This window comes from Ipomoea triloba, chromosome 5 (assembly GCF_003576645.1).
Source record: "Ipomoea triloba cultivar NCNSP0323 chromosome 5, ASM357664v1".
In the NCBI taxonomy this organism is placed as follows: Eukaryota; Viridiplantae; Streptophyta; class Magnoliopsida; order Solanales; family Convolvulaceae; genus Ipomoea; species Ipomoea triloba.
Window position 1 is genome coordinate 24,232,070 of NC_044920.1, and position 13,402 is coordinate 24,245,471.

The 13,402-nt window shown below is 36.5% G+C and overlaps 1 long non-coding RNA gene across 3 annotated transcripts; it reads left to right on the top strand.

The window, feature by feature from the left end:
* Positions 1-9,067: 9,067 nt before the first annotated feature.
* Positions 9,068-11,339, top strand: LOC116020728. Of its 3 annotated transcripts, none has more exons than XR_004098832.1 (5): positions 9,069-9,370; positions 9,443-9,500; positions 10,702-10,800; positions 10,913-10,977; positions 11,143-11,339. It is a non-coding gene; the product is annotated as an uncharacterized LOC116020728 (long non-coding RNA). The 3 variants fall into 3 exon arrangements; XR_004098833.1 differs by having other exon boundaries at positions 9,453-9,500; XR_004098831.1 differs by having other exon boundaries at positions 9,068-9,500.
* Positions 11,340-13,402: the final 2,063 nt, after the last annotated feature.

Consider the following 13,402-nt stretch of genomic DNA (forward strand, 5'->3'; position numbering starts at 1 on the left):
GCACCCGTTGTGTGTTGCGCACAATTCTGGTAAGGTAAGGACCCAAGAATAGGCCCTTCACCTTTGGTTTTTCTTGGTTTTGGAACAGATGCGCAATAATCATTCCCATGTGTACGCGGCGCTGCCTGACCATTCCATAGAGGCACAACATGTCAGGATGGGTCAAAACGCCAATGGAGTCGTGGCGGCCACAAACTGAACGAGTCAGAACGTGGTGCATGAACTTGTGAGCCATATTTGTGAAACTCGAGGATCGGCTTGTGGAAGTCTTGAATACAGTGTTCTCATCGGTCAATTCATCCCAAAGACTCTGTTTGGCCCGCTGTTCGAGGGTCACAAGCCTTACCTCCATAGCCTCCTCATCCAAGTTTTGAATATCATCCATCTCCATGTATTGACTGATCTCGTCTGCGCTCAAATGGAACGCTAAACCCCCCGCTATGAATGATATGTTGCGAGTGGAGGGCAAATCAAAGCTTTTAACCTCTAGAGTCGCCATGACCTCAAGGAGTAAGGCCGGGTGAGTCTGCTCTCGAAAATCCACTAGTAAAGCTTTCCATTCTGGCAACTCCGTCATTGATAACATTTCATCTTTGACTCCATAGTGCTCTGCCACATCCATATCAATGACATAGTTTGTGTAGATCTTTTGTTTTCTGAACCATGCATAGCGGTCTTGATGGGTAGTGTTATTGAACGGTGCTTCTACCTGCCTCTGGATGGGTGGAATGGGGTCAGCGGGTTTTCTCGCGGTAGATTTCTTGCGCTGTGGTCTGCAAACAGGGCTCAAAGGAAAGATACAAGTGCCGGTGTACAGGTTAGGACATGGTTTCAACTATTCAACTATATACAAGAATCTACCAAGACCATGGCTTCAATACTAATTCTAATCACACCTCTCTACTATTTTTATGCCAAAAATGAAAATAACAAAATAAGAACAATTTATTTTTTATTTTTTTTATTTTTTTTTTATTTTTTTTTTCGGATTTTTTTTTTCAGATGTACATAAGGAAAATAAAGCAACAAAATCAACAAAAACAACATTTACAAAGCTTCCTAAACTTAGAAATTGCAACACCCTCTTCAAAAATTCAAAGAATATGCATAAGAACAAGTTGGGGGAAGTGGGTGTGCTATGTAGAACTTCAAAAGCGAATGTGAACACCATGAGGGTAAAATTGAAGCATATGTACAAGAATAGAGAAACTAACAACTAGAAACATGCTAAGGAAACTACAATCTAACAATTAATATCATAAATTAAAGCTATATGTTCATGAAAGCAAAAATTTCAGAAATTTTAGAGAGAAATTGAATTCAAACCTTGAAGCCATGAGTATGAAAGAGAGAAATTGACAAAAGAAGCTTGAGCCTTGAAGCTTTAATGGAGTATTTGCGCAGGGAATGGGCGTGGGTTTGGGTGGGGAGAGTGGTAGAGAGATTTGGGAAAGGAGAGGGCTAGGGTTTGGCTGAATTAGGGGAAGAATTTCTTTTATACTGTGGTCAAACGGCCTGGTATACGGCCGTATGAGAGGCCGTATACCAGGCCCCTCTTTCGCGCCCAGTGCACTGGAACGGGGGCAGATTGATACGGCCAGGCATACGGCCGTGTGAGAGGCCGTATGCCAGGCCCTTGGATTTTCGAAACCCCACTNCACCTTTTCCAAAATTGATTTGATTTCACGGTTTGCCAGCTCCACTTGCCCACACGTTTGAGAATGGTAGGGCGTAGAGAGTCGGTGGTGGATCCCATACTTTTGTAGGACTTTCTCCAAGAGCTTGTTACAAAAATGAGTTCCATTGTCGGTTATGAAGGCCCTCGGCATGCCAAATCTTGAGAAAATGTTCTTCTTGACAAACTTAAGCACGGTCTTTGCATCATTCCTAGGGGTTGCCACTGCTTCTATCCACTTTGAGACGTAATCCACCGCCACCAAGATGTATTCATTACCAAAGGAGGAAGGGAAAGGACCCATGAAGTCCATCCCCCAAACATCAAAGATTTCAACTTCAAGGATTCCTTTTTGAGGCATCTCATGCCTTCTCCCAATTGCTCCGGTTCTTTGACAGTTGTCACAAGTACGCACAAACTCCTTGGATGTAGCAAATAGACTCGGCCAATACAAACCCGATTGTAGAATCTTCAAAGCAGTCCTGTCAGCACTCATATGCCCCCCATAAGGTGAGGAGTGGCAATGAGTCATCACACTCACGAACTCTTCTTCCGGAACACATCTCCTTACAATGCCGTCTACACATCTCTTGAACAGCAGGGGCTCATCCCAAAAGTAGTCTCTAACATCATGCAAGAATCTCTTCCTCTTGTTGTAACTGAAATCCTTAGGAACGTAGCCGCTCACAAGATAATTCACAATGTCGGCGAACCACGGCACATAATCCTTTCCAAGCTTAGTTAGGATAAAGAGAGTCTCTCCTCTAAAAGTGTCATCAATGGGTAGCTCATCACTTCTTCGGCCCTCTAATCTTGACAAATGGTCCGCCACGACATTCTCGGTGCCCTTCTTATCTCGGATCTCCAAATCAAACTCTTGTAGAAGTAGGACCCAACGAATCAATCTTGGTTTAGCATCTTTCTTTTGGAACAAGTATCTCAAGGCGGCGTGGTCGGTGTGCACTATCACTTTGCTCCCAATCAAATATGATCTAAACTTATCCATAGCAAACACCACCGCTAGGAGCTCTTTCTCGGTTGTTGCATAATTGACTTGAGCTTCATCCAACGTGTGGCTAGCATAGTGGATCACATGGTAGTTCCTTCCTCTCTTTTGACACAAAACCGCCCCAACCGCATAGTCGCTTGCGTCGCACATCAACTCAAAAGGTAAGGTCCAGTCGGGGGGTTGAATGATTGGGGCATTACACAGGGTTTCCTTTAATCTCTCAAATGCAAACACACAAGAATCATCAAAGTGGAACGGTATATCCTTGGCAAGTAAGTGTGTGAGGGGCTTGGCATGCTTTGAAAAATCTTTTATGAACCGTCTATAGAACCCGGCATGCCCAAGGAAACTCCTCACTCCTTTCACAGTGCTTGGTGGTGGCAACTTAGCAATTACTTCTATTTTCGCCGGGTCCACTTCGATTCCTCTTTCGGACACCTTGTGCCCTAGAACGATACCCTCCGTGGCCATGAAGTGGCACTTTTCCCAATTGAGCACGAGATTGACCTCTTGGCACCAGCATAAGACTTTGTCAAGGTTGGCTAAGCATTCATCGAATGACCTTCCATAGACGGAGAAGTCATCCATGAACACTTCCATTATCTCCTCCACAAGCTCGGAGAAGATTGCCATCATGCATCTTTGGAAGGTTGCCGGCGCGTTACACAAGCCAAATGACATCCTTTTGAATGCATAGGTTCCATATTGACATGTGAACGTGGTCATTTCTTGATCATCTGGGTGGATTGAAATCTGGAAATACCCTGAAAAACCATCTAGGAAGCAAAAATATTTGTTGCAAGACATTCTTTCAAGCAATTGGTCAATGAAGGGGAGAGGGTAGTGGTCCTTCCTAGTAGACTTGTTAAGCTTTCTATAATCAATGCACATTCGGTGCCCGGTAACAAGTCTAGTAGGGATCAAATCATTATTTTCGTGCCCGGTAACAAGTCTAGTAGGGATCAAATCATTATTTTCATTCTCAATGACCGTCATTCCGCCCTTCAAATCATTATTTTCATTCTCAATGACCGTCATTCCGCCCTTTTTCGGTACAACATGAATGGGACTAACCCATTTGCTATCCGAAATAGGGTAGATGACGTCGGCTTCAAGCAATTTTATTATTTCCTTTTTGACCACATCTTTGAGATTGGGGTTCAACCTCCTAAGAGGTTCCACGGTGGGCTTGGCATCGTCCTCAAGATAGATTCTATGCAAACAATACTTCGGGTCAATGCCAATTAGATCCCCAATCTCATACCCAATCACCCTTCTATGTCTTTTTAGCACATCAAGCAATTTCTTTATTTCATCATTTTTCAAAGAAGCATTAACTATCACGGGAAATGAAAAGTTAGAGTCAAGAAATTCATACCGAAGGTTGGGAGGCAAGGGCTTGAGTTCTACCTTGGGAGGTGGNTCCAATTCCCATTCTGATGGAAGACATTCCAAAGACAAACAACAATCATTGCGCAACTAATCATTGAAAGATAAAATCAAAATCCAACTCAAACTCAAGAACCCTAAATGGGTGTTCATCCCCTTTATGCAATAATCATCTAACTAGCATCAATAAGAGCAATAAACACCAAATCTAACCCATACGAAAGACTACTCACTCATATTTAAGGTAAACATAGCAAGATTCAACAAGGAAAGCATAAATATGCAATAAATGTAAAAACACTTGAAGAAGAGGAAGTAAGAGTTTTACTATTAATGATGGAGAGATGTTGTTGGAATCCCTTCCAAAACCACCAAAAGATGCTTGCAAAGTGTTCTACAATGTCAATCTAAACTATTCTAAGCTAAAAATGGCTAATGAAAATATTAGAGAGAGAGTCTAAACTAGCTAGGGTTCGGAGTCCCCCACAAAATGCATAAAAACAAGTTTTATACTGTGCAGAGTATCGAGCAAACGGCCTACCATACGGCCGTATGAGAGGCCGTATGGTAGTGCGTTTCACTCCTTCGCTGATCGAGGCCATACGGCCATCCATACGGCCGTATGGCTTTTCAGTCCATTTTTCGCCTTCTTCATCGGATCTTCTTGCGTGCACTCCTCTCGACCTCTAAAATCGTTCCTTTATGCTCCAAAAGACTTCCGAATGACTCGTTTCAACATTTTATCTAAAGAAAAACAATTCACACAAACAAGTCATAGATTCCAACTTAATTACAAGCATTATGTTATCAAAAAGGTTAAGGAATGGGGTGAAAAACGTGTTACAAGACAAAGGCATCATATGGCAAGGTGAGTCATCACAAAGTTAAGGAGCATTTTTATTGGTTTGCTCCCCTGATAACAATTATTTGCTATAGGCCATAATTCATCTCTCACCCTATATTTTAAGTGGGGTTATCTTAAACTCTAAATTAACTGTTTTGCCCAGAAGGCGAATTCATAGCAGTTGTTATATGATAAGAGCACTAGGATAATTTATATGACTCTAGTATCAAATTAACTTAGTTTGTTCTTGATTCAAAAGTCACTAATTATTTGTTCAAAGACAAGCCTATTTATACGGCTAGTTTTGGCTATAGAAACTATTTGACATGAGTCTTGAATATTGAATTTTATCTCATATATTGAGATTTAATTTAAAATTTATAACTCATGACTTTTGGATAGAGATTTGCCCGGAAGGTAAATTAAGAACTCTAATTTTTCCATGTAACCCCTTAGACCAAACCTTGATAATGAATTTTTGATCGAAAATGATCCATCCCCAAATTCATTGTCATGGAAGAGTTGTTGTAGACTTGTAGTGCTATGCACATAACGGAAGCCTTAAATTTATATTTTTAGTGCTATGCTATTTGACCAGAACAGATTCTGCTCATGTCATGGCGTGATTAGATAATACTATAGAGTCGGTCACATGTTTGTTGGCCAGAAGCAAATGAATTGTCATGGCGTGATTAGATAATACTATAGAGTCGGTCACATGTTTGTTGGCCAGAAGCAAATGAATTGTGAAGGGAATTCCTAAATTACATGTTCTCTTGTTGAGAAAATTCAATTTTAGATACTAATGTTTTTACACAAATCTGACTCACTGCATATCACAATTATACTCCCTTACATCCAGTACGTGGTTCAAAACAAACATTTCTCTATTTGCGCCATTATTTTTAGTGTGCAGTCTTTTCCCATATATCACCACCACAGTGTACCTCAAAAAACGCTATCATATCACTGAAACCTCCGTCTATTGATAACCAAGAGCCCATGATAAGGGATCAATATATAATTAGGTACACTGACTGCATACTTAATGAAGATGGTTTCTCGGCATTAGGGGGAGATAAGAGTCCAATAGTTAATAGAATGCCGAGAAATTTCATGGAGTAGAAAAATCTTCGTTATTTTAAATCCATGTACTAGTTAGACTGAACTGGAAGTTCAGGTGATAATCAATCTGCCAAATATATCTATTAATCATACTGAATTACTGATCATAAAAGAGTGACTAGGTCCCGTAAACTTTTCACAACTTGGACCAAATAAAAGATACTCCTTGATGCCAGAAGTGTAAGAGATCTATAAGTGTAAAAGATATGAGTTATAATACTAGATCTAGTAAAGAAACTTTGTCACTCTTGAAATATCTTGAAATATATTGAAGAATTATGTCCTGAAGACATTCGTCTTGAAGGCGAAAATCCCCAGTAAACTTAAAGGTATACTAAATAATTATAATATTGGGGATGCGGAATGACTAGATCAAAATATCTTTGGGAAATGACCACAATCTGGTTGATTTAGAAATTGCCATGAATTTTATAAATATGGGAGAAATTTATGAAAATATTAATAGTTGTCGGCAACATGATTGCCTTTACAAATTGCTCCATGATATGATAATCTGGATCCAGAGTTAGGCACCAGAAGTGCCATGACTATTTAACATATAATGAGCAATTAAGGCGTAGATCAACTGGCAAAAATAAATTCTCTTTATAACACGTACACCATTGAAGGTTAACCCTGCTAGTTATAAATGAGTGTTTGTACGTAAAAGAAATAAGGATAATGAGATGGTGTGATAAAGCGAGTTTTGTAGCTAAGGGTTTAGGCAGAAACCCTTGATTGATTTTAATCAAATACTCTCCAACGATAAATGGCATTAAGTTCCGATACTTAATATCATTGGCAGTAAATAGCAAATCAGATATGCCCGCAGCTAATATTTATTTTGACAAGTCCCTGAAGGATTTAAAGTTCTCGAAATGAGAAAAATGAAGAATGCAAAATGTATGTTATCAAATTGCAAATTAAAGGTCTTTATATGACCTAAAAAGTAAATAATTGACTAAGTGTTTTTCTCTATTAAAAAAGGAATATGTAGATAATATATATATGTATTATTTTTTTAAATATAATTATATATAATATATAGACGTACGTAATTATATATACATGGTCACAAAAAGTGACATTTTTTTCACTTTTCCGTCGAAGGGTTATAGTGGTCGGAAAACTTTCGTCAAATTTAATTTTTTAAATTAAGAGTATTTTCCGACCACCGTGTGGTCGGAAACACCGACCACTAAGTAAAGGTGGTCGGAAAACCTCCTTTTTTTTTTCAAAGATTTCAACTTGCATTTCTTCAATTGACCATGATGTAGAGAGTTTACTAGTCGCATGCTGTGATGTTCAATATAAACAACTAAATTAGTCCAGCGTAACAACCATTTCACCATTCTTGTTACGAAAATAAGATTGTGTCGCCTTTTCGGCCATATAGATATATGAAATCATCTTCTAACTTCAACTCTTTAAAATCTTTATTGTTGTTAGAGCTCTACTGTCCTAGTTCTATTGAGAATCATAATTCTATTGAGTTTCACAATCCCACGTAATGTATTGTTATAGGGAATATACTCCGAACTTACCGACTCGTGTATTGAGCCCAAATCGGATCAAGCTCTACGTATATAGATGATCATTTTCCAATCACTTCTGACATCTCGAGGGTACTCACCTTACCCAACCTAAAACTTAGGCTCTTTCTCAACTTAGTAAGTTGCTGCTTAAACACCTTTAACCTCTGTCCCAACCCCGTTGTTCGCCCTAGACCCCCAACCCCACGCGATAAGTACTAGAATATAAATTTAGATAATAACGTCCAAACCATCCATTAATATAAACAACCACTTTAACATACCTTTGGGTAAATTATGATCAAAGATTATATTCTTTGAAACAATCCATTAATAGTACACTTCTAGTGTAGTATATAGGGTTAGTTCAGGTTATAGTCTCTTTACCTAGTTTGCTTGTTGGTTTAAGTTATGGAACTTGAAATACGTGATTGTGGGTCATAGGTTCCCGAACATATAAGTAGCGTATAGGAATAGCCAAAAATCTCCCAGTTAGCAATAAATGCAGTATTTATAGAAAAGAGGAAGGAACATGTTCCGTTCTAAGTCTTCAACTCCATACAACCTTTATTCTAACTTAACAAAAGTTTTTTTCTTCTATTATATGTATGTGTGTGTGTTTCGCAAATGAATGTTAGTTGATAACTAATTAGTTTAGTTGGTAGCTAATAGCTTATTGTGTTAGTTGATTTGACTAACTGATTGTATTAGCTACTTATAAAAATGCATTTGGTAATTAGATGTTTACTATTAACTTGTTGCATGTAAAATAACTAATAATGACTTTATTATTATTATTATTATTATTATTATTATTATTTAAAGTTTAATATAATTTATTTTTTATAATAATAATAGTCATCATCATAAATTATTTTTAATTATGAACTTATAAATTTTAAAATACTTTTATTTTAATGTTTGTATTATTATTAATAATATTATTAATATTATTATTATTATTATTAGTATTATTATGCTATAAAAAAATTTGTGTTAAAATCCCACCCCAAATAATTAAAATTCGCGCCATTCTTTCTCAAAAAAAAATAAAAAAAAATGGCGCCATTATCATATTTAACCCCAAAATTTAGCCAATATTCCATTCTCCCTCCTTAGCTCCCCAAAATTTCGCCAATACTCCGTAAAACAAAACCCTACTGACGGTAATAATGTTACCGGAATATAATTGAGTATTATGATAGTACAATGAGTAGTCGGTAGAGCAACGTAGTGTGTTCAGTACAATTGTGAGTGTTGGTCTAGAAAAATGTCCTCCCCCTCCTCTACAACAGATCTATTACTTATATAATGGGTGCAACGGCTCTTTTCTTGTCACTTGTAACGGACCCATGATGACAAGCACTCATGATGACAAGCCTTGAGTGTTTAGAGCCGTTGGTAATAATTTCTCTCCTCAATGTAACGGGTGACCGTTTGATTCCTGCGTCCGCTTGTTTACCTGCGGTTCGGGTCGGGGTGCTTACCCAATTACCATGTCACCTACCTCCCAAATCAGATCTCAGATCCGCTCCTCTCTCTCACTCTCTTACTCTCTGATCGCTTCTCACCCTCTCACTTAGACGACGCCAGCCTCCACACTCCCTTCGCACTCTCTCAGATGTAGCTCTACCGTGAACCTCCTCCACCGCCACAGCCGCCGACCCCACAGCTGCCACAGCTGCCACCACCTCTCCTGCGAAGACGCCGACGCTGCCACCGCTTATCCTGCGAAAACGCCGACGCTACCACCGCCTTTGCCCCAGCCCTCACCGTCCACTAGCGCATGCAAGCAGGTTCGTTTTTTTTTTCTTTTTCCTTTTTTTATAGTTAATAATATATGTGTGTTTTATTGTTGTCTTGACAAGATTTCTCCAGCCTAGACGACACATTGCCAGTGCCATCTCCTCCTCCCCTGATCTGCAGGTTTATTGATTTATTGTTATTTTTATGGTTAATAATATATGTGTGTTTTATTATTAATTTGATAAATGTGGTATTTTATGATTTGTAGAAATTTTATTTTGCCTTTTCTTGATTTTTTCCCATTTATTTGTTGAAATACTTCTATGACATTTCTAGTTAATTGGTTGATTTATAATTTATGCCAGAGATTAGTCAGAGATTATGTTCCCAGTTAATATTGAATTACTCTGTGAATAATTATAGTACTATATTTGGTTATGGATTACCAGTCAATTGCAGTATAAAGCTGGGCTACATAGGATTCATAATTGCTTTTAACTTCATGCTAAAAAAATTGTTATGCATGCTTTTTAATAAATTAACCTGAATATTGGATAAATATTAGTGTGTAAATATTAAAGATAGTCAAAGATATTCCAAAAGACAACTTTTTACTGCACTAATTTCATTATCATTGATTTTCAGCCTTTTTTTTAGAATTTGATTCAGTCTTAATCCCTAGAATAAAATTCCTGCAGTAATGACAAACAAAAATACAAAACAGTAAAAATTACCAAAATGTAATAAATAAATAAAAAAAAAAAAAAAAAGAAGAAGAACAAACACTAATCAGATTGATTGAAATTGCACCTCAACAAAGTCTTCATCTTCTTCTGGGGATTCCAACTTAAAGGTTAGATCCTTGTCTTGTCTTGATTATAAACCAACTTAGGACCATGAGCATCTACAAATGCTCTCAATCATTAAGAATTTCATAGTATACTCTGTTTAAGTGTTACTGCAATTTTCCTGCATTAGATTTACTCCTTTCTTTGTTTAATTTGATTTTTATCATCACTTTAATCTATCTCTCCCTCCTTTCTTTGTTTAATTTGATTTTTATCATCACTTTAATCTATCTCTCCCTCCTTTCTTTGTTTAATTTGATTTTTATCATCACTTTAATCTATCTCTCCCTCCTTTCTTTGTTTAATTTGATTTTTATCATCACTTTAATCTATCTCTCCCTTTTGGTTGGTTGTTGAAGCCACAAAAATTCACTCGATAGATGATTACTTTATGACTGAAGTTGAAAAGGTCTTTTTAGTTTCTACTAGTTAATGGTCTTTTTTAAAACAGGACTTCTACTTTCTTTCTCTTAATTACAAGAATATTCATCCGCATGATTTTGTAACATATAAGAATATTGTTCAATATGCAGGTTGATGAAACTGAAATTTCAAAGTCTGCTGGCTCTACCGAAGGGCAAAAAACTGTGAAAAAGGTCATTGACTATTGCTATGAACTTGAGATGGAGGAGGTGATACAAACTTTCATAACGCATCTTTTTATTTGTTTGCTTTTGTCCACGTATTCCTGAAAGGAATACCTCAATTCACATTTGCATTCTATTTTTTTTTTTATTGCATCAGGGTAGCTCTTATGAAACATTAGCCTATGCACTGCTCTCAGTTTATTCTCTCAAGGTTCACTGGAGGTTGGTTCATTTAGTTGTACTATATTTGTCAACAACTTAAAAGTTCAAAGATAGTTTAATTTTAGATAAGTGGTGATGCAGTGCATAGGTACTGCCTTCAGTTTATTCCTCTTTTATTTCTTTACTTTCCATAGAATTGAATTGCATTTGTATGTTTGTTTAAAGATAGGTTCTTCACTGGTATTGAAGTTGCTTGAAAAAGATGAAGCTTGTTTGTTGAAGCATCCAATAGATGAAGAGTTCGAGAGTTTGTATAGTATTCTGATTAGTATCATAAACTTGTATTGTAATGAAACTACTACTCGGTTTACAATTACTATTTGCATTTTAAATTAAATTTACAGAGCAGTGATTTTTTTTTATTTTTACTTAATTGATTTCCGACCACCGGAGGTGGTCGGAAATTCCCCAATAACTACTACAGTTGGAATTTCCGACCATTAGGTGGTCGGAATATCCGGACCACCTAATTTGGTTGTGGTCGGGTTTAGTCACACCACTGTTGGATATTTATATAGCAATGAAGATTAATGTTTCAGATGGACTACCATGAAAGCTAAAATAATATTTGGAGTTGTGGAGTTATGAATATTATTTTAGTTTGGTAAAAAATAAAGTGGGAAATATAAATTTATGAAAGGTTGGAACCGAAAAGTACTCTGTTCCGGGATCAAGAAATTAACCTTTTGAAGGTTGTGGCCGAATACTTAATGTGATGGCCGAATACATGAATATATGGCCGAAGACATGAATTCATGAATCTGCCAATTTCATGAATTCATGAATTCACAAATTTGGCTACAGTGTTGCATGCGTGTTACTATAAATATATATTATATTATATTACTTTATAATATATTCGCATGTGGTGTATGGACCTATGAAGGTACATAACTTATATGAAAATTATATATGTTATACATGGTTCATGGAATTATATTTTCCAGAATTAATTATATATCTTAAAAGATATATCTTATGGAAGTTGGAGTTTTGAACTGCCGGCAACTTCTATGTAACTTCTCCAACAGTTATATTTGCTTCTATAAATATTTTGGAGACATTTGAGAGATACAGAGAATGAAGAGGCAAGAAGCAATCAATTTGCAGTACACTAAGATATTTCACAGTCTTACAGTTCTACAGGAAATTCTTAATCAAAGCAATTTAAGAATTTCATTCATCTTCTTGTATCCCATAAGATTAAATCTGGAATCCTGTTGCTTTTCTGAGGGAGATTTAAAGCTTATAGGAAAGTGATTACACGCCTGAAGATACCAGATGATCCGGTTTTGTTCCCTTGTTCTTCTGTATTATATTGTATCTCTTTTGTATTACAGATATCAGCAACATTATTCCAACAATCTATAAGCTTTAAATTTCTAAACCTGTGATCATTGTTTTGTACTTCTTTATGAAGACAAGATGTCAGGCGTGAAGCAACTGTTTCCGTTCACGGAAAATTTTCGGAATGTGAATTTCGAATTTGGTGGTAAGAATATGACAGTAATCACTTTGGGTATGTCATTTCTTTGTACAAGAAGAATTCATGCGGGTTTTGCATGATGTTCATGGCATGATATGTACATGCTGTGCATGTGGTTTAATACATGCTATGAAAGTATGAAGTTTTATTTCTGTCTTCACTCAGAATCATGGGGCATTAATTATGCCAATATGATTAGTGAGATGTATAAAACTAGGTTCATAGAAATAAATCATGTTGTTAGCCGTGATTTATTTGGCACGTGAAAATTGTATATTTCCCTATCGTGGATATACTGAATTAATGCATCAAGGACCGGAAGAGATCAAGTATAAAAGCAGATACAAAGTTGTAGGATGTAACCGGTACAATTCTTTTTATTTGTCTCGGCCTCGGCATGAATGTAAGTTTTAGTTCAATTACTTACCAACTAAGTTCTGTATCATGTCTAGAAATGATGCATGTGATTCTTTTAAAGTTCTGCATAGCCTGATAAATGCAAGGATTTATTTATGCATGTATATAAATATTTTATATATGAGACTTTATCTCGGTTGCATGCATAGTTGACTAGATACATGTACTTTAAGTTGTATCTTGGTGTGCTGTAAATTGCAAATTTGGTGTTGCCAATTTTTCTGGTATCATATGCATGGTTATTAAGTTGCATGATGATATTATAATATTCAATGAAATCATTTTCAGTTTCATGTATGAATATAATTATTGGCATTTTAGCACAATAGAAATTGTTATCCTTGTGAAAGTTGGAAATATTTTGTTATATTTCTGATAAAGGCAGAAAGCCTTGGAAATATTCTGTAATATTTCTCTTTAAGGCATGCTGTAACTTTCATGCATGAGAAATGCATGATGATGAAATTCATAAAATTTTATGAATGTCTTTGACACAAGAATTCTCATACTGAGAATGTGTTA